The sequence below is a fragment of the Mesoplodon mirus genome (genome assembly GCF_964341445.2).
Source record: "Mesoplodon mirus genome assembly, chromosome: 3".
NCBI classification, from domain to species: Eukaryota; Metazoa; Chordata; class Mammalia; order Artiodactyla; family Ziphiidae; genus Mesoplodon; species Mesoplodon mirus.
The window spans coordinates 20,545,190-20,567,000 of NC_138978.1; the positions used below are offsets into that span (position 1 = coordinate 20,545,190).

At 40.1% G+C, this 21,811-nt stretch overlaps 1 protein-coding gene across 3 annotated transcripts in view; it reads left to right on the plus strand.

The window, feature by feature from the left end:
* The first annotated feature begins 5,282 nt into the window (after positions 1 to 5,282).
* ZBTB40 (zinc finger and BTB domain containing 40) overlaps positions 5,283 to 21,811 on the plus strand; it is an 81,356-nt gene continuing 64,827 nt past the window's right edge. For 2 of the 3 annotated variants that reach the window (XM_082613996.1, XM_082613995.1), the window contains exon 1: positions 5,283 to 5,416. The gene's annotated coding sequence lies outside the window, so the exon portion shown is untranslated. Of the gene's footprint in view, positions 5,417 to 6,329; positions 6,373 to 21,811 lie in introns of those variants that run through there. The other variant, XM_082613997.1, reaches the window with a different exon arrangement.

Sequence of the window (21,811 nt, forward strand, 5' to 3'; positions counted from 1 at the left end):
TTGGAGTATAGGTGATTAACAATGTTGTGTTAGTTTCAGGTGTACAGCAAAGGATTTTTAGAGCAGCGAAACTACTTTGTATAATGCTATAGTGGTGGATACATGTTACACATTTGACCAAACCCACAGAATGTACAACACCAAGAGTGAACCCTAACATAAACTATGGACTTTGGGTGATAAGGATCTGTGAATGTAGGTATATCAATTGTAACAAATGCACCATTGTGGTGGGGACTGCTGGGGCAGGGGATCACAGGAAATCTATGTACCTTCCTCTCAATTTTGCTGTGAACCTAAAACTGCTCTAAAAAGTAAAATATTCTATATCTTGTTATGGTGGTGGTTACATGGGTGTATGATTTGCCAAAATGCACTTTAAATTAGTACATTTTCTTTTATGTAAATTATATTTAATAAAGTTGATTCTAAATGAGATGAAAGATTACACTGGCCTGCTGTTTGCAGAACAAACTAAAGGATAATAAAAGAGACTGCAGGAGGAGGATATACAGTAGGTGAGGGATAAAAGTCATTTGCACTTTGGCTGTGGAAATAGAGAGAGTATATTTAGAGGTAAAATCAACAAGACTTGGTGACTAGTCGAGGGCGAGTGACAGAAGTGTCAAGGACAGCTCCCAGCTGTCTAACTGCAGCAATCAGGCAGAGTGGTGGGTGGGCTGTCCTCTCTGAGCTGAGGAGCTGGAGGGGAGAAGCAGGTTTGGCCGGAAAATTACAGCTTCTGTTTTGGATTAGATGGTTATGATGGGCTGTGAGCCATCTCCAAAGATGTTGATTTTGTCATTCTGAATGCAGCAGAGCCTTTTGTCTCAGGGGAAACTGGGGCAAGAGATTCATTCACAATACAAGATATTGGTAGGACCAGACCCCACGGAAGTACCCGAGACTCTGATTGGTTGGGAGCCCCTTCGGAGCGAGGCAGTCTCTCCTGGTCTTTTGCCATCTCAGATGGATGAGCAAGCTGACCTTTCTGAGTCATTTAGCAAATTCCAGCAACATCCTCATCTGAGACTCTCTGGCCTCCACTGGGCAAGATCTGAAGACCAAGCTTCATTTGGATTGGAGAAAAGGGTAGGGAAAGTCTAACACTTAGAAAGCCAGGAAGAAGAATGCTAAGGCCCAGATATCTACCCTAGCAGATGAAAAGCATATGCTGAGCCTCTAGCAAACTTCACTTCTACAAATAACACCACCGCCTTGGGGAACAGCAGAGACATTTGACCAGGCAGCAGCTGTGCAGAGAGTGCTATTTAAAGACTCAGCTTTTGCAGCCCAAGGACTCCAGGCTTAGGATTTGATTGGAAGGCAGAGTCAAGACAGCAAAGACTGACGAAAGAACCAGATTTGGGGAAAAACATCACCAGGTGGTTAGCTGCTGATATGAACACTGAATATGTTAAATGAGTTCATTTTAATAAAACTATGTCTAACCATCTCTCTCTGAGTAAATTAAGTGTGTTAATTCATGGAAAGTGCTTGGAACAGTATCCAGCTCATAGTGCTTATTGAAGGGAAACTGTCATTATTACCATCATTATCTCCCAATCTACCTACCTACATATATTTGCCCAGAGATGGAGAAATGCTCATCTATAATGATATGTTATTGCTAAGTGGTCGGATTTATAGTGAGTATGTTTTTAACTCTCTTCTTTGTATTTTTCTGTAATCCTTGAATTCTTTATAATGAGCACAAATATTTTGTAAAAACCACAAGTCATTATTATGGGGGGAAAAGTGAAGGCTCTGGAGTCAGACTTCCGAGGTTTCACCCCAACTCCACTGATTAATAGCTATGTGACCCTGAGCAAATTATTTACCTCCTCTGAGTCTGTTTTCTCCTGTATAGAAAGGGGGTAATAATGTTACTTACCTCATTTGGTGGTTATGGGAATTAAATGAGATAATCTAGGTAGAGCTTGGCATGGTACCTGGCAGAGAGTAAGACTGAGATAAATAATGACTGTTACTACTAGCAGTAGAAGTGGTCCTGGCTGTGTTATTTCCTTCTTGGGCAAGGATCATGTTCTATTTACTTCAGTGTTCTTGGCATGTAGTAGTCACTCTGGAAACAGTTGGTAGTTTAGCTGGGGCCACCTCAGGCATCAGCCTGGGAATATTCTTTGTCAAGGTAGAAAAAAGAGTGAAAAGACCTCAAGCACCTTCCCCCTCGTGGTCAAGGGTTGGGTCCTTCCTTTTGGTGATTGGGAAGCACAAGTTATTTCTCCAAAACTCTTGAGACTCTCCCAAGAGATGAGGTGCTTAGAGGGTCCATCATTGGTTTCTTTTCTTTTTCCTTCGATTTTTTTAAACATCTTTATTGGAGTATAATTGCTTTACAATGGTGTGTTAGTTTCTGCTTTATAACAAAGTGAATCAGCTATACATATACGTATATCCCCATATCTCCTCCCTCTTGCATCTCACCATTGGTTTCTTACTCTTCCATATGATGGCTAGCCAGAAGCCAGGGCCATTGCTCTCCATCACCTTCTGCTGTTCTTCATGGACTGTAGGCAAGTCATTTCCAGGAGAATTTCTAATAATGTAAAACCTCAGGTGAACAATTACAAGGGAACTGCAGCCATTTTCCATTGACTGTGTGTGAGTGTGTTGGGGAATGACATTCTTTGTTATGTCTAAAACGATCCTTCAACATACAGATGACAAATAGGCACATGAGAAGATGCTTGCTCATCATCGCTAATTATTAGAGAAATGCGAATCAAAACTATAATGAGGTATCACCTCACACCGGTCAGAATGGCCATGATTAAAAAGTCTACAAATAATAAATGCGGGAGAGGGTGTGGAGAAAAGGGGACCCTCCTACACTGTTGGTGGGAATGTATTGAATAAATTGGTGCAGCCACTATGAAAAACACTATGGAGGTTCCTCAAAAAACTAAAAATATAGTTGCCATGTAATCCAGCAATCCCACTTATGGGCATATATCTGGAAAAAACAATAATTTGAAAAGATACATGCACCCTTATGTTCATAGCAGCACTATTTACTATAGCCAGGACATGGAAGCAACCTAACTGTCCATTGACAGATGAGTGGATAAAGAAGATGTGGCATATATTATATATATATATATATATATATATATATATATATATATATATATATATATATATATAATGGAATACTACTCAGCCATAAAAAGAATGAAATAATGCCATTTGCAGTAACATGGATGGAACTAGAGATTAGCATACTAAGTAGAGTAAGTCAGAAAGAGAAAGACAAATACCATATGATATCACTCATATGTGGAATCTAAAATATGACACAAATGAACTTATGTACAACAGAAACAGACTCACAGATGTAGAGAACAGATATGTGGTTGCCAAGGGGTGGGGTGGGGGTAGGGGAAGGATGGATTGGGAGTTTGGGATTAGCAGATGCAAACTATTATGTGTAGAATGGATAAACAACAAGGTCCTACTGTATAGCACAGGGAACTATATTCAATATCCTGTAATAAACCATAATGGAAAAGAATATGAAAAAGAATATATATATAACTGAATCTCTTTGCTGTACAGCAGAAATTAACACAACATTGTAAATCAACTATATTTCAATAAAATTAAAAAAAATAAAACAATCCTTTAGAAAGAAAAAGTCCTTCCTATATTTTCTAAATACTCTACAACAAACATATATTCCTTTTAAAGTAAGAAATGAAAACTTCAAAAAAACCATCCAATTCTTTATAACCATGGTCCCAGGAATTCAGCGTATCCACATTTCTCCTGCTTTCTCCTTCTTGTCCCTATAAGATGCAGAGTCTTGTTAAATTAAATAGAGAGGACAGATGGTGTCTGCACTTATTCCTGTTGTTTAAGAATGATAAGCATCAAGCCGTCCACATTCCCATACAGTACATTGGCAATAATACTGCTTTTCAAAAATCCACTGATTGGATAAATATTTCCTGAGCACCTACTATGTACCAAGCACCATTCTATGTGTTTGTTTGTTAAATCTGTCAAGACGGTATTGAGGGCTCCCACTAAAGGAGAATGCAGAGATGGTGGAAATGAGTGATTAGGAGACACAATAGCTGTAGGTGTGACTCTAGTGACTACATAAGTGACTGTTACCGACAGTAAATTTGACCCTGAATGTGACAGTGACATGTGAGTATAATAGTGAAAGTGACTAAATGGTAACAAGGACAGCTGTTTACCCTGTTAGGGTCTACTAATATTGACTTGATTTTGTGGCAGTGAAAGTAGAGTGATAATGATGGTGAAATCAACTGAAAGGGTGACAGCTGTGCACACATTCCAACTGCTATATTGTACAGAACTGTTTGAAATTTGTGGTTATGGAGAGGGGTCGCATACTGGACAGTGACAGTAAAAAAAATAATGAACTGGATGACAGCAACAATGCAAATGACAGTTTTGCCCAGTAGATTGAATTTGTGATTAAAACGGTGATGGGAGTCAGTCCGACAATGACATCCCTCAGAACGACTCACTATCGACCCTGTGGATGCAACAGCTGTAACCAAAGAGGGAACTTGTCTTTGTACTGAGACAACTGGATTTGGGCGGCATGACTGTCAGGGACAGACAGACATTGTGAGGCTCAGTGGGCCAGAGCCGATGTGACTTAATTTGATACTGTATGGATATGACTTCATTTGTTTGGCTGTGTGAAGGTGGCAAGAGGAATTCCAACATGGAACGCACAGGCGAGAGCGCGTGACAAGAAAACCGAGCACAACTAAAACTAACGCTTTTACCCACAAGCCTCTACATCCCAAAATGGGGAGGAAGGAGAGGCGGGACCAAAATGCCTTCAAGATGCCACGATTGGTTGATACGGGTCTGTTAGCCTATTACGTCCGAGCCAAGCCTCTCCACCAATGAGAATGCGTCTGGGGCGCGGCTCACGTCACGTCTCCGCCTTGCACGTGAACTTGTTTGGGAAAAATGGAAAGAAATCTTTTGTGCCTAATTCTCTGCCGTTGTTTGAGATAAGATCTCAACTTTAGTGCTGCCCGGGCGAGGGACGTTAGAAACCGATTAGAACTTTTCTAAGGGAGTGTGGGGAGGGTAAGGAGTGGTCAAGGGTCAGAGGTCAGAGAAGCGGCTAGCAGCGGGTTTATCCCAGCGTGCTAGCATTGGTGGAGAGCTCGTGCCCCGCCCCCGTGAGGCCCGCCCCCAGCACGTGACTGTGGCGCGCGGGGCAGGCCGGGCTGCCGCTTCCTTGCTTATACCTCTTCCGCGCCGGCCTTAAAATGGCCGCCTGCTGGCGTCTCTGGCGCTGTTGAATGGAGAAAGCTTTATTGTTCCCTTCGGGCAGGAGTGTTCGTGTCCTTTATGGCGCTGTCAATAAAGAACCGCAGTTTGAATCGGTGCTGAACAGGTAACCATAGAAACGGGGCTGGGACTCAGCGTGGAGACCCCTTTTGCAGCTGTGGCCTAAGAGGCGCCCCGAATGAGGGGCGAACAGAGACCCCTCGGCGTGGCGAAGTCCGCTGCGCTCTGCCAAGTCCCGGCCGTCTCTCCCCGCCCCGGGACGTGGAGCCCTGGGGCGGCCTACACCCCGAGCGCAGGCTCCGCTGTCGTCTGTGGCGGGGAGAGGCCACGGGGTCCCGGCCGGGACGCTCGGCCGGGCCTAGTCCCCGCTTGGGGCCTGTTCTCCGCCTGGGACCTGCCCTCAACCCTCGCCGCCTGCTCCTCGGCGCGATCGGAGGCCACTCCTCGCAGCTGCTTCTCGCACTCTCATCCCTCCTCCCCTCCCGCCAAATCCCGACCCCGGGCCCCAGCAAGTTAGGGTCTTGGGCTAAATCCGCCCCTCCTCCCTCCCCCGTTTTTGTCAGCCGGGAGCTAAGAAGGTTTTACATTTTTTTCAGTGGCTGTGAAGAATATTTCACATAATTTGTGACAGTTGTATGAAATTAGATTCTCATGTCCGTAAATGAAGTTTTATTGGAACACAGCCGTGTTCATGGTTTATGTATTGCCTATGACAGCTTTCCTTCTACAACAGCAAAGTTGAGTAGTTGCAACAGATATCTGATGGCTTTGATCCCTTGGCGCACGAAGCCGAAAATGTTTTTGGCCTTTCACAGAAAAACTGTGGCGGCCCCAGCTCTAGACGCAAGTAGACCGGGTCAGTGTTGTCCTTCAGGGATTCCTCAGGTCCCTTCTCACGGAGTGGGAAACTCGAGTTACAACTGCCCTGTGCACCCAGAGCTCTTTATTTGACCAACCACTCTGGCTTCCATTACCTTTTCTGGTCTTATTGGTGTATTATTCAAAATGGAATTGTTTCTCCTACTTTGAATAACAATAATACCGTTCTACCGAGCGCCTACGGTAAGCCAGTTGCTTATTTATTTTCATACACAGGTTTTTTGTACCAACAACTTTTTAGAAGTGTCCGTGTCTGTTTTGTGTAAGAGGAGGAAGCCCAGGTTCTGAGAGGTTAAGCTGTCTAAAAGTGTAATAGAGTATAGGTCTGGCAAATCGAGCTCTTCCCTGGGAGCGCCCTGCCTGGGGACCCATGTTGTTCTGCTTGGACTTCATTCTTTCACATCTCTCAAACTGGGACTATTGGTTCTTCCTTGGAATCGAATCCAAATCTTTGTATGGCTTGTGGAGATTTAATTACAGCCTCAACTGAAAATTTTCTCTACTTGGCTAAATCATCAAACTTCTGCCACTCCCCACTTTCTAATTTAGACGTTGTTTTTATTTTTATTTTTTATTTTTAACATCTTTATTGGAGTATAATTGCTTTACAATGGTGTGTTAGTTTCTGCTGTATCACAAAGTGAATCAGTTATACGTATACATATATCCCTGTATCTCTTCCCACTTGCGTCTCCCTCCCTCCCACCCTCTCTATCCCACCCCTCTAGGTGGTCACAAAGCACTGAGCTGATCTCCCTGTGCTATGTGGCTGCTTCCCACTAGCTATCTGTTTTACATTTGGTAGTGTATATATGTCCATGCCACTCTCTCACTTCGTCCCAGATTACCCTTCCCCCTCCCGTGTCCTCACGTCCGTTCTCTACATCTGCATCTTTATTCCTGTCCTGCCCCTAGGTTCTTCAGAACCACTTTTTTTTTTTACATTCCATAAATATGGGTCAGCATACGGTATTTGTTTTTCTCTTTCTGACTTACTTCACTGTGTATGACAGACTCTAGGTCCATCCACCTCATTACAAATAGTTCCAAATTTCGTTTCTTTTTATGGCTGAGTAATATTCCATTGTATATACGTGCCATATCTTTTTTATCCATTCATCTGTCTATGGACACTTAGGTTGCTTCCATGTCCTGGTTATTGTAAATAGTGATGCAATGAACATTGTGGTACATGACTCTTTTTGAATTATGGTTTTCTCAGGGTATATGCCCAGTAGTGGGATTGTTGGGTCATATGGTAGTTCTGTTTTTAGTTTTTTAAGAAACCTCCATACGGTTCTCCATAGTGGCTGTATCAATTTACATTCCCACCAACAGTGCAAGAGGGTTCCCTTTTCTCCACACCCTCTCCAGCATTTATTGTTTGTAGACTTTTTGATGATGGCCATTCTGACCGGTGTGAGGTGATACCTCATTGTAGTTTTGATTTGTGTGTCTCTAATGATTAATGATGTTGAGCATCCTTTCATGTGTTTGTTGGCAATCTGTATATCTTCTTTGGAGACATGTCTACTTAGTAGACGTTGTTCTTTTATAAGAGTTGTTCCCAAACCTAACTATTCATCACTAGTTTAACTAACAAATAGATTCAGAGCACCCATGCTTGCATGCATACATTTGTTTATCATTCAGTATTTGTCGAGCACCTAGAATATACTAGCGATGATTCAAATCCCTGAAAATACAGTGGTGAACAAGATCAATGTAATCTCTGCCCTTCCATGCAATTTAAATTCTGTAGGGGCTTGGACAGGTGGCATACAGGTAAACAAAGATAATTTCATATATAGCTGTCATTGCATCATAATAATAAAATCAGTAGTTAATATTTACTGAGTGATTCCTGTGTGCTAAGGACTTCACTATGTGCGTTATTTCCATGGTTTATCTTTTAATCCTCATACCAACACTATGACATAGGTAGTATTAATATTCCCATTTTAAAGATGAGGAAACAGAGTCAGGAGAGATGACCAAGGTTACATAGCTAATGCATAAGGGAGCTGCGATCTGAACCTAAACTGATCACACTGACCACCCTGAATTATTCCATCTGTTTGTTATCTTTCCTACTAACTTGGGAGGTCTTGAAGGGCAGGGACCACACTTCACCTCTTCTTGTATCAGCTGCTAGCCAGTGCCCACAACCTGGTATTTGGTAAATAGTAAATAAAGCCGGGCTATTCACTGAACAAATATTTGAGTGTCTGCTATTTACCAGGCACCACTGTGGCTATGATTATCAGGGTGAAACATGGACCCAAAACCGAGTGTCTTAACACGGTAAAGAGGTAACAAAGTTACTCCAGATTGTGGCAACTGCTATAAAGCAAACAAAACAGTGTTGACCTGGGAGACCACCTATTATTACCAGGATAGTCCCCAAAGACCTCTCTTCTGGGTAGTTTAAGCTGAAACTTGTTGAGTGACAAGGATCCAGTCCAAAGGAAGGGAAAGGGGAGAGAATTGGAGAGGAAGAACTTTTCAGTAGGTTCAGAGACTGTGAGATGGCAAGAACTTGGAGAGTTACAGAACTGGAAGAAGCCAGTGAATGTGTTGTGATTCACAGTCTTGTGCTCTGAGTCCCAGCCCTGTACCCAGCTTTACTGCTGATAGAGCTGCATGCTCTTGGGCCAGTTACAGGTTATTGTCTAATTTGTCAAATGTGGATAATGGTACCTTCTCAAAGGATTCTTGTGTGTTTTCTTTTTGTTACACACATATTGCTGAATTCCAATTAGAGAAAACTAACCAAATTTGACCCCAAATGGAAACTTACTTAAAGTGATAAATAATGACAAAAATTCAGAAGTATGTTACAGATGAGCATGTGTGTGTGGGGGGTGTGTGTGCATGGGTATGTGTGTGTGTGTTTCTGTCTTTGGGGGGAGGAGAACAGATCTTATTTTTTTTCTTAATGTTTTGTTAAGAGAGGATCTTTTCCAAATAGGATTTAATTTTTTAAACAAAATTATACAACTGTCTGTGGAGAGCGTTTTTCATCATTTTAGTGTTTTAAGCTTGAAACTATTTGCATTCCTTCATTCTAAGAAAATGATAGGCTTCTTCTAGTTGGTAGTAATTTTAGAATTTGTTTGCAAATGATTTGGGGTTTCCTCTAAAAGTTTTCAAAATAATGTTGCATACTTTAAGCAGAATGTTGAATGCTTTAAAGCCGGTAGACTTTTTGAATAGGTAAAAATAAATGATGTTTGGGCTCATGAACATGAAAAATTACAGAGGCAGTAATAAATTGAGCAAACCATATAGGAAGATCAGCAATGTCAAGTTTTGTTTTAAACTGTATCCAGTAACCATATTGCACGTGTCATCAGAAGATGTAATCCAGCCCAGCAAATGGAGCAAGGAACTGGACGGAGAGTGGCATGTTAATGCAATGTTAACCAACAAGCCCTGAATTAAATTGCTATTTTAGGTTTGGGTGGGACCTTCACATTTAAAGTATTGCAGTTTTACTCTGTGATTTGGGTCTGTTGGATTCCAGTAAAGAGTAGGTGGTAACACTAGCTTTGAAGGATAATATAAAACTGCAGGAAGAGCCAGGGCATACCAATTTGTTTTTCAGTCTATTTTATTTCAGTTCAAAGCATCATTGCAGACAGGCAGCGCAGGGAAACAAGCCACACTTTGGCAATACTCACCTGCTTTTGGAGATTGAGGAAGACTGAGTATAACCAAAATGTGGCTTATTTTCCTGGACTATCTATCTGCAAAGGTGCTTTGAGCTGAAATAAAACAGATTGAAAAACAAATTGGTATGCCCTGTTGCCTCATACTGAGTATTTACATTACCCTTCTGGAGTACTGCCTGTACCAGCACCCTGGGGGGAAGCGGTGACCCTTCAGCCTCTTTCAACTCTTCAAGAGAGTGAGCTCTTTGATCTTCACAAGGAAACTGAATTGGGATATATTGTTTTCTGGATCTCCAATAGCCTGCCTTCTAAAGCCATCATCTTGATAATGTGGAGAAAGCAAGCTATAACCTATAGAGGAAATAATTAAATATTAAGGGCATTTAAATTCAGAGATGAGGTTGTCACTTTAAGTCATGCAGAGGGTGCGGTATTTCATTCGCAGAGAGTGTGCAGTTGTAAGACTCCTACAGCTCTCAAGGGAGAGAAAGGTAGGGAAAGAAAGCTATCTTTCCTTACATTTCCCTAATGTTGTTATTTAACTCCATATCCTCAAAATCATGACATCAAGTATTTCATTTCTTCCATAGATAAAGTAAACATGTTATTGCTGATCCACATTAGCTTGTTAATCTGGGGTAAATGGTCAAGTTGCAAGGGATCCATGAATCCTTTGAATTTGCCTGCAGATTTGTGTGAATGCCATTTTTTTTTTCTGGGAAGAGAGCCCATTACAGGCATAGCTTGGAGATGTGGCAGGTTCAGTTCCAGACCACTGCAGTAAAGTGAATATTGTAATAAAGCGAGTCACGTAGAAAATACTTTATTGCTAAAAAATGCTAACCATCATCTGACAACACATGGTTGCCACAAACCTTTAATTTGTAAAAATTGTGCACTATCTTCAAAGCACAATAAAATGAGGTATGACCTGTAGTCAGGTCTCAGAGGGGTCCTTGACCCTTCAAAAGGTACTGAGCCAACAATGAATATGTAACACCACTGACCCGAAACAGTGAGGAGAATCCCCCTAAAACTAGTACTTTCTGTTGTTCTGGGACCATGACCTCAAAGATGTAAAAGTATATTTTCTTGCTTTGTTTCCTGTCTAAACTGGCCAAACATAGTTGAATGTTTGTGTATAACATGGACATTCACCCAGTGAGGTGCTTCAGGGATACCTTAGAGATCATTGTCATTATTTTACATGAGACTGGTGAAATGGGGACGTGTTGTCTTGACAACCTGGTTAGCAGATGAACGTATTTGTTTCTTCTGACAGGTGAAAGGAAGAGTAGTAGAAGCTCAGTACTTTGGCTCTAGGCATCAACTTTTTGCAGGTGGAGTCAGTTCCTCAGGGTTAGGAAAGTAGGGTTAAAAGGGAGAGAGGAGGAGAGGGATAGATTCAAGGAAGCAGAGACAGGAGGCAAGGATGCTTCCCCTGCATTTGTCCTGGAGACCCTCTGTATATGTGACAGTAGAGCTGCTATTTTGAAACCAAACTTACCTCAGAACTTGTCTAATATTAGGACCTCTGAAAAAGTCAGTTTGTGATGTAATTTCTGGTTTTATTAGTACCCGAAAGGAAAAAAAAAAAAGGAAGGAAATATCTTTTAAATCTTTATGTTAGGATATTTTGTAAAAATGGGACCTCAATAGAAAATGGCTTAGGCCAGAGTTTGGCCCGTGTTGTGTTTACCAATTAGTTGCTTACATTTAAACATGAGAGATTTTACATCTGTCTGACCCCTGAAGGTGTTTGCATGAGTGACTTCTGCTATAAGCTCTAGAATCTGGTTTTGGGACATACAATAGGGCATGTTTTATGAAGGAAAGGGCCCAACTAGGTTGAGGGAGGTTAGAAACAAAGGATTATAAGTGTGAATAATAGCTTTTGAGGCTCCAAATACTGGTTACTTGACTTTTTTTAATATAAAAAACAAAAATGAACAGTATATGATTCTATTTTTGACTTTGAGAAAATCTTACAAGAGGTAATCTAACTCTGCAGTTTCATCTGTTTCTCAACTTTCTAGGACTGTGGCCTGACAGTTGGGTCTTCCTTCTTGACTCCCTTAGCTCCCTGCCCCCACGAGGGGCTCTGGCAGCAGTGAACTTAGCAGTTTTCTTCCATCTGGTACTTCTCTTGGGTTCCTGGTCTCAGTGGATGGCACCACGGAGCTGCCAGAGGCAGAAACCCGGGAGTCATCCAGTGTTCTTCCCCTTCTCTCAACTCTCCACCTCCTTCCACTCCCCACCCACAAATGGCACACATTTTTTAGACTGCAAGCCTGTTGATGTCCCCTTTCTCTTTTGGCTAAAGCCGCTGTAATCTCTTGTCTTGGATTACTGCGGCAGCAGTCTGTAGCTGGCCAGCCAGCTTTCCACCTTTGTTCCGATCCAATCTATTTTGTACACTGTTGCCAGTGATCTTTATAAAGCACAGATGGGAACACGGTACTCTCCAGGCTAAAACTCCAAGATGGCTTGCCTGCCCTCTGTGTGGTTCCTTGGCATGGCTTGGGCTGCCCTCAAGCCCTGGCTGTGCCCACCTCAAGCCTCAACTCTTAGCGCTTTCTCCACTCCCCTCTTACCCTTCTACTTGAGCGTCAGTCATTAACACTCCATGGGCAACATGGAACTTCACCCTTCCTGGACCGTGGGCCATGCTCTGGGGCTTCCGGGCTGTTCCTTCTCTCTGGATTTCCCTGGCCATGTTATTAACCAGGCAAGTAGCAATGCTGCTGTCTGTCCTGACCATTAGATTACTGAATGTTGTTTTAGTTTTCTATGTGGTTCCTTTTGTCCTTAGAATATATGCTATTTGAGTTGTATAGTCAAACATTGTCCCAAAGTCACTTCATGTAATTATTTTCTCTATGTGGTTATGCCACCAACTTGATAAACAGACCCATTTGTTTTAAAACTTAAGAATTGATTTTAAAAATCTAATTTTGTTTTTTTAACTATGAAAACCATTTACATGGTTCCAAAATCAAAACTGTACAGCAAGGTGTATTCATAGAAGTTTTTATTTCATGCCTGACCCTTCTTTTCTGTTTCTCTTGAGTCTTGCTGCCAGAGTTTTGGGGTTTTGTCAGTCTGTTAGGTAAGAAATAATATTTCAGTATAGTTTAATTTTATTTTCTCCTTTTATGAGTTACAGAATATCTGCCCAATGTCTGTGGTATAAGTTTCAAAAATATTTTTTCCAGTTTGTCACGTGTCTGACTTTACATATGTAGTGTTATTGCTGTACAGAAATTTACATCTTTACATAGTCATAATGATCAGTCTTTCAGTGTATTACTTTAGATTTTGAGTCAGAGTTAGGAAGTTTGCGCCACTCTCAATTTATGAGGAATTCATTAGTGTTTTCTTCTAGTACCTATATGGTTTCACTTTTTTTTTTCTTTTTTTTTTTTTAGTATCTAAGACTCTGATCCATTTGGAATTTATCTTGGCATTTGGTTTGAGGAAGGATCCAATTTTATCTTTTTTCTAGTGGCCAGCCAGGTGTCCCAGCACTACTTATTAAAAGCTCTTATCTTTTCTCCACTGATTTGAGATGCTGTCTTTAGCAGATACTAAACTCTTATGTGCATTTGGGTTTCCTACTGGATTTTCTGTTTTGTTCCATTGATTGTCAATTCATATGCCATTACAAAACTATCTTAATTTTAGAGGCTTTGTAATTTGTTTTACTGTCTGGAGGGGCTAGTTTTTTCATATTGCTCCTTTTCAGAGTTTTCCTGGCTGTTTTGCTTGTTTATTCTGCCATATGAGCTTTGTAATAAATTTGTCTAATTTCCGGATGAAACAACTTGATGGTATTTTTATTGAGATTATGCTAAATTTATAAATTAGCTTAGGGAGAACTGACATCTTTATGATGTTGAATATTTCTATCCAAGATCATGGTCTGTCTTTCCATTTGCTCAAGGCTACTTTTGTGATTTTCCAAGAGTATTTTATGTTTTTCCTTATATAAAGTTTGTTTGCTTCTTGCTCAGTTTATTAGACTTTCATTCTTAACTTTTTAAAAAATAAATAATTCCTTTAAGAATCCCTCCAGAACTTCTCAGAGAAGTTATATACACCCACGTACTCAAAAATTTTTGCATATGGTTTCTGGTGGTTCATAGATACCCTCCTCCAAAAGCCCATCCCATTATATTGTCCCCTCCAAACCCCTTCTGTTGTCTGTCTCCCTCTCTTTCCCATTCTCAATACCTAGCTCTGTGTCCTGCATACTGTAGGCAGTCAGTACATGTTTGTTGAATGGAATGAATAAAGCAGTAAGGGGAAAAAGTTAATAAAAGAGTGAGAAGCCTATAAGAGTATATTTGGGAAGGTTTTCCTTGCACAGTTGTTCCTCAGTCTGCAGTCTGTAGCCTTAATTCACTGGTACATAGCATTTTGCTCTCCTCCTTATCCCCATCTCAGAACTTAAAAAATACCATGTTGATAATAATAGTTAGCATTTAATGAACACCTAAAAAGTGCCACGCACTGTACTAAGTGTTTTACACAATTTCTTGTAATCCTCACAGCAACTAAGCAATAGATACTATTATCCCCATTTAAAAAATTGTTATGGAAATTTCAAACATAAAAGTGAGAATAGCATTATGAGCTCCCATATACATGTTCACTCATTTTGCACTTGAGAAAACAGGTTTTGAAAGATTAAGTAACTCAAGGTTACAGAGCTAAAGTCAGGTGTAGAACCCAACTCTTTTTAGCTCCTTATTAAGATTGTTTAAAAAAATTTTATTTATTTATTTATTTATTTATTTATTTATTTATTTATTTATTTATTTCTGCGGTATGCGGGCCTCTCACTGCTGTGGCCTTTCCTGTTGCGGAGCACAGGCTCCAGACGCGCAGGCTCAGTGGACATGGCTCACGGGCCCAGCCGCTCTGCGGCATGTGGGATCTTCCTGGACTGGGGCAGGAACTCGCGTCCCCTGCATCGGCAGGTGGACTCACAACCACTGCGCCACCAGGGAAGCCCCTGTTTTTAAAATTTTAAACTCCAGCTGGCCAGGGAAAAGCAGAAGCAAGGGGGATGGTCAAGAGCTACTCTTCTAAACTGTAACTGGTAGTAGTATTATATAAGTCTTCCCTTCTAATTCACATCACAAATATTTCCCTCACTTCTACTGTTTGCAAACAGTAAACCCTCCTCTCTCTCCCTCTTTATTGCTTCTCTTATGTTCTTTGCTTTTGCTCTGCTTTCTCTTTATCTTAGAGTTTTGTTAGTTCAATCTGATCTTAGTTCATTTTTAAAGGCCTGTCACTGTTTTGAGTACCCAGCTCCTAGCATGATGTTGGGAAAGTAGTAAGAACGTATAAATTTAAACAACAGTGAAACTTGCTGCTCTTATTCATTTAGCCCGTAGGTTTGGTACGGTACTATAACTTCTGAATCATGCTCAGAAGCCCTGGCAGTCATTAAATTTGGCCACCTAGACACAAGCTGCTCTTATAGCTGGTACTCTGCTGTCAACTGCCCTCAGTTCCAGTCAGATTTAAACCAGAGGGAGACTTTCTAAGGTCAAAGTCCAAGACAGCAGAATAATTAGTCCCTAGAGTTCTGGATTTTTTTTTCCTGGGCGGCAGAAAATGAAGTTTTCCATGTATTTCTTTGAACATTTTTGAGCAAATACTATGGAATCCCATAGTCTCTTTCCAAACGTTAAAGACAATAGAGAAGTTATCATCTTTTGCTTTTTTTTTTTGATGTTAGTTTCTTAAGTTTAACCCTCTTGTCATAATCCCTGGTGATGGATGGGAGAAAGATAGAGATGAAATAATTCCCACTTCTTCAAAGGCAAGAGGAAAAGCTTACAGTACTAAGGGGAGAAGAGAATGGAGTTCATGTATGAAATATACACAGAAGTGTCCTGAAGGCTGGGTGATCTGAGTAGGGTAATAGGACAGTCTCACAGGAAGTTGGGGCTCCATAGACTCTTCAGTGCTTCTGCTGCTTAAACTACAATGTAGAAGAAAAGAAGGATTTTAATCTGAAAGTGGTCTCTCCTTCCCAGCTGTGCCATAAACTCCTTGAGAGCAGGGAGTATGCTGATTTCTCTGTGTAGTTTCAAGTCAGTTAAGGCCATTTGGCTGAGCTCAGTAAAGATCTGCTGGACAGACAAGCACACACTGTCCACTGACTAGGCTGGGAAATGGGTCTTGGAGATTTGCTGGGACGGCATGGGCTCCACATCCCCCAGTGGCACTATTAGCAGCTGTATGGCCTTGGACAAGTCAGGGGGCCAGAGTAATGTGTATGGTGCCTCATATAGCGGGGAATAAGTAGGCTCTAAATCAAGGTCATCTGTTCTTCCTTAAAAACTACTTCATTTACTGTGTATCTTTGCACTGCCTCTGAACAGAGAAGTTAACAAAAATGTAGGAGAACGACTCAAGGATCAAGCGCTTCACTGCTTTCTAAATTCTTAAGCTTGGGCAATATCCAGTGGTAAAGGTTCCGGCTCCAGAGTCAGACAGCATGGGTTCATTTACTGACTACTGCTCACTGGCTTTATGATTTGGGGCAAGTCATTTAATCTCTCTAGGTCTCCACTTTCTCAGTTAAAGTGGAGTTAATAATATTAACTACCTCCCAGATTTTGCAAAAATTATATAGGCGCACCTATGCAAAATGCTTGTCACAGTGTCGGGGATATAATAAATCTTCATAAAATGTTAGCTCCCATTGTTAGGTTGCTACCTTAACCCTTCCAAACTATGTCTTTCTTTTCCCCCTTTCCATAATGTCTTCCTCATTACTTTCCACTTAAAAAATATATATCTGAGTCATAGTTAACAGAAGAGTCTGATTTCTGTTATCAGTGAACTGGAAGATCTTATAACACTTCTCGGGGCCTCAGTTTCTTCATCTACAAATGAGGGAGTTGGAGCAGGTGATTTCACAAGTTCTTTGTATCTCCTATTAAATTTCAGTGAGTTAAAGGCTTTGTGTGAAATCTCTCAGATTATATAGTCCAGCATGCTGTTATGAGAGGCTTAACCCTCTCCCTTTCCTAGCTTGGCTCAGCTGTGAAACTTGCAATGTGATTGTCTATAAATTCTTTTTTAAAAATTATGTAATATTTGACATACAGTATATAGAAGATACATATGTAACTTATATAAGTGATGAGGCAGAGTGATTAAAAACAAGTATATCGGACTTCCCTGGTGGTCAGTGGTTAAGAATCCGCCTGCCAATGCAGGGAACACGGGTTCGATCCCTGATCCGGAAGATCCCACATGCTGCAGAGCAGCTAAGCCTGTGCGCCACAACTACTGAGCCTGTGCTCTGGAGCCTGCGAGCCAGAACTCCTGAGCCCGTGTGTCACAACTGCTGAAGCCCACGCACCTAGAGCCCGTGCTCCACAGTGAGAAGCCGCTGCAATGAGAAGCCTGCACACTGCAGCAAAAAGTAGTCCCCGCTCGCTGCAACTAGAGAAAACCTATGTGCAGCAACGAAGACCCAACACAGCCATAAATAAATAAATATTTTAAAAAATGAAAAACAGTATATCTGTGAACTGATCACACAGCCCAAAACTGTAAAAACAAATATTTTGGCAGGTGTATTTTTAGGCTTCCTTTTAACATTTAATGAATATTTACAATGTTATAGGAAATGCCTTTCATGTGCATTGACTCACTAACAGAGGCTTATTAATGCTTACAGCTACCCCATGAGATAAAACTAATATTATCCTCATTTTACATATGAGGAAACTGAGGCCCAGAGAGTTAAGCAACTTGCCTCAAGTTGTATAGCTGGTAAGAGAGGCAGAGCTGTGATTCACCCGCGGGCGAGCTGTCTCTACAGCCTGTGCCCTAAACCTTTACTGTTAAACACACAGCCTCCGGAGTCACAAGGCCTGTTTTGGTATTCTTCAGTTGCTTGAGCTCTTTACTTTTACATTAGATGGGTACCTTTGATTTTGGAATTTGCTACTGTGTGGTTGAGATTTATTCCCCCCTGAAGAAAAGTGTATTATCATAATCAGATTGGTGAAAACGCAGAACTCATCCACATTTTCAGGTCAGGACAGAAGTGTCAGTGATGAAGCCAAGGGTCTTTTGTAACACCTAAGAGGTTGAATGTGAAAGCACTGAAGTGATGATTGCTTGTTGAGAGTCTTGACTGCAGGATGGAAGAGTCGGCCTTAGGTGTAACGCAGTCACAATCCCCAGCCACTCATTAGATGAATACGTTGCTCAGGAGATTTTGCAGTTTGGCCTGTGAAGAGTCATCGTTGATGAACTACTGGATCAAAGCAGCATGGCCCGGAAAGGCAGGGGAAAGGCAGATAAGTCTCTCAAAGCCTCCTTCCATTATAATAGCCTTGAAAACTTGCTTGTTTCTATGAATTAGACAAAAGATAAGAGGACACAAGCAGTTTGTTATGCCAAACAGTTTGATGTTTTGCCTCATTGTTTTGAACACCTCAAAAGAAGAGTTTCATTAGAGATTGAGAGAATCTGGAAAAAGAAATTAGTTGAATGTAATGCTTATTATAGGCTTATCAAGAATCAGATGCTAGCTGCCAGTTTTGAGACGTGAAAATCAACGTTTCTAGTGGTCCTTAATCTCCTGTCTCTACCTCCTTGAGAATATGGTGGTGAGGTGGTGGTAGTGCTGATCATGACTATGACGCTGACGCTGATGCTGGCAGCTAGCAGCTAGCAGCTAATCAGTTTATTGAGCACTTGCTGTGTCCCCAGCATATAATGCTGGTGCTTTAGCTGTGTTAATTCATTTAATCTTCCAACAACCCAGTGAGAGAGGTACTATTATTACCCCTATTTTGTAGATGAGGAAACTATGCCCCATGGAGTTTAGGCGATTTTCCCAAGGTCACACTTTGTAATTGGGCATTTAAGCTTCACACTCAGGTAGTCTGGCTCTAGCTCCGGCCTTTAACCACTGAGCTACACTGCTGCTCATGACCTGTCTCCCAGAAAGTGTGCAGTTGAATAACACGGTGTGTCCAGTAATTTAAAGAGCATTATAGATGCCTCTTCCCCTTCCCAGTCCATGGACTTGGGATCAGACCCCACCCTAGAGTTAAGTAAATTCCTTGTGGGCAGAGATTATATCTTATTTAACTTTGCTTGGTACATGGTAGGAGCTAAATAAATGTCTTATGAGTATATAGTATGTTGGAAATGACACTAGCTTTGAAGCCAAACAAACCTACCTGGGTTTTTTAATTTGCAGGTTATAAAAATAATGCATGTTTACTGTAGAAAAAATTTGAAATATATGAAGAAGAAAATAAGTCCCCCATAGTGATACTACCTAGGGATAACCACCATTAGCATTTTAATATATTTTCTGTCTTTTTCAATGCAAATGTATGTATGCATGTACATATATTTTTAAACCAAGTTGGAATTATATATACAGTTGCATCCTGTTTTTTTTTCCTTTTAGTATGTTGAGAGCATTTCACCACATTGTTAAAAATCTTCAAGAGCCTAATTAAAATTTTTTTATTTAGATATAATTCACATACTATACAATTTACTGTTTTAAAGTATACAATTCAAAGTCTGTGTAACTATCACCACTTTCTAATTCTAGATCATTTTCATCACTCCAGAAAAATACCCCATACTCATTAGCATTCACTCCCCAGTCCTCCTCCCAACCTCTAGCAATCACTAATCTTTCTGTCTCTATGGATTTGCCTATTCTAGACATTTTATATAAAGGGGATCATACCCTATGTGGCCTTTTGTGTCTGGCTTCTTTAACTTAGCATGTTTTCAAGGTTTACCCGTGTTTGTAGCACTATCATTATTTCATTCCTTTTTATGACTGAATAATATTCCATTGTATGGATAAACACAATTTTGTTTGTCCATTTATCAGTTGATGGATGCTTGAGTTGTTTCCACTTTTTGGCTGTTATGTATAATGCTGCAGTGAACATTAGTGTACAAGTTTTTGTGTAGACATATGTTTTCATTTCTCTTGGGTATATACCTAGGAGTGGAATTGCTGCATCTGTATTTAACTTTTTGAGGAACTGACAAACTATTTTTCACAGTGAGGCTACCATTTTACATTCCCACCAGCGACGTATAGGATTTCCAGTGTCTCCACATCCTCAGCAATGCTTGTATTTTTTGTTTGTTTGTTTGTTTTATTATAGCATCCTAGTAGGTGTGGAGTGGTATCTCATTGTGGTTTTGACCTGCATTTCCCCAGTGACTACTGATGTTGAGCATTTTTCATGTGCTTATTTGCCATTTTTTATATCTTCTTTGGAGAGATATCTGTGCAGATCCTTTGCCCATTTTAAAATGGGCATATTTGTCCTTTTATTTTTGAGTTGTAAGAGTTCGGAATACCTTATTCTGATACACTGTGTTTATATATTCTGGATACCAGACCCTTATCAGATATATGATTTGTGAATATTTGTACCCATTTTGTGGATTGTCTTTTTACTTTCATGATAGTGTCCTTTGATACACAGAAGTTTTTAAATTTGATGAAGTCCAATTTATTTTTTTTCCTTTGGTTACTTGTGCTGTAGGTACCATATAGAGAGCCTGATTTTTAATGGTTACATGATATTCTATAATATGTCCATATACCATGTTTACTTTAAAAATCTCATACATCTAAGTTTCCAGTTTTTTACCATTAAAAAATCTATTGCTCTGAATACAGTGTACATAAATATTTTATTATATCTCTAATTATTATCTCTTTATAGATAGATACTTAGAAGTGGGTCTAAAGGAATAAACATTAACAATTTTTTTTCTTCTAATATCATAGGAGTCTCATTCTTTTTTTAATTTGTAATTATACAACTGATATATATTACAGATATATTCTGTAAAACACATCCTGGTAAAACATTCAAACAGTGCACGTAAAGTATATCCTCCTCAATCCCCCCAAATTCTCATGTCCCTCTCCAAGGACATTTTTTATAGCTCTACATGAGCAGATTACTTACTAGATTACTTCCCTGAATGATTTTTACCAGTTTACACTCCCATCAGCACTGTGTAGGTACCTCATTGCTCCCTTCCCTGCCTTATTAATGCAAATATTATTTTTATCATAATAGCTAACACTTACTGAGCATTTGCTGTTGACAGGCACTTTGCTAAAACATTTAAGATGCATTATCTCATTTCATCTTCACACCAAAACTGTAAAGACGTTAAGGCTCACGGTGATTAAAGTGACCTGCCCAGGGTCACTGAGTAAATGTCCAAGTTAGGCTTCAAACCAAAGTCTGCTAAATCAGAATCCATGGTCTAAAACCACTGTTTCCCAATGAAATATTGTCATTGAAAACTTTTCCAATTTGCTTGCCCCTAAATAGTATTAATGTTTTGATTTGCATTTCTTTATTCATCAGGGTGAACTTTTTATTGGATTATTGACTGTTTATTTCTTTTATGAATTATCTGTTTTTCTTTGTCCATTAAAAAATTTAAATGTTAATTTTTTTTTTTATTTTTGTATCATCTTTCTATTCTAATATTAACTGCTTATTTTTCACTTCATATGACATGAAGTGTTCACTGGTTTATCATTTATCTTTTAATTTTGTTAGTGGTGGTTTTTTGGGAAGTTTTCATTTATATATAGTCAAATCTATTGATCACTTGTAAATTTATTGTTTTCTTTATGCATAGAAAGGCCTTCCCCATCCTGACCTCAGTTAAGTTACTCGTGAATATATTATCTTTTAAATATCTTAAATAGTTACTTAAATTGTTTTTTTTTTTTTTTTTGATGTGGACCATTTTTAAAGTCTTTATTGAGTTTGTTACAATATTGCTTCTGTTTTGTGTTTTGGTTTTTTGGCTGGGAGGCATGTGGGATCTTAGCTCCCCAACCAGGGATCAAACCATACCCCCTGCCCTGGAAGGTGAAATCTTAA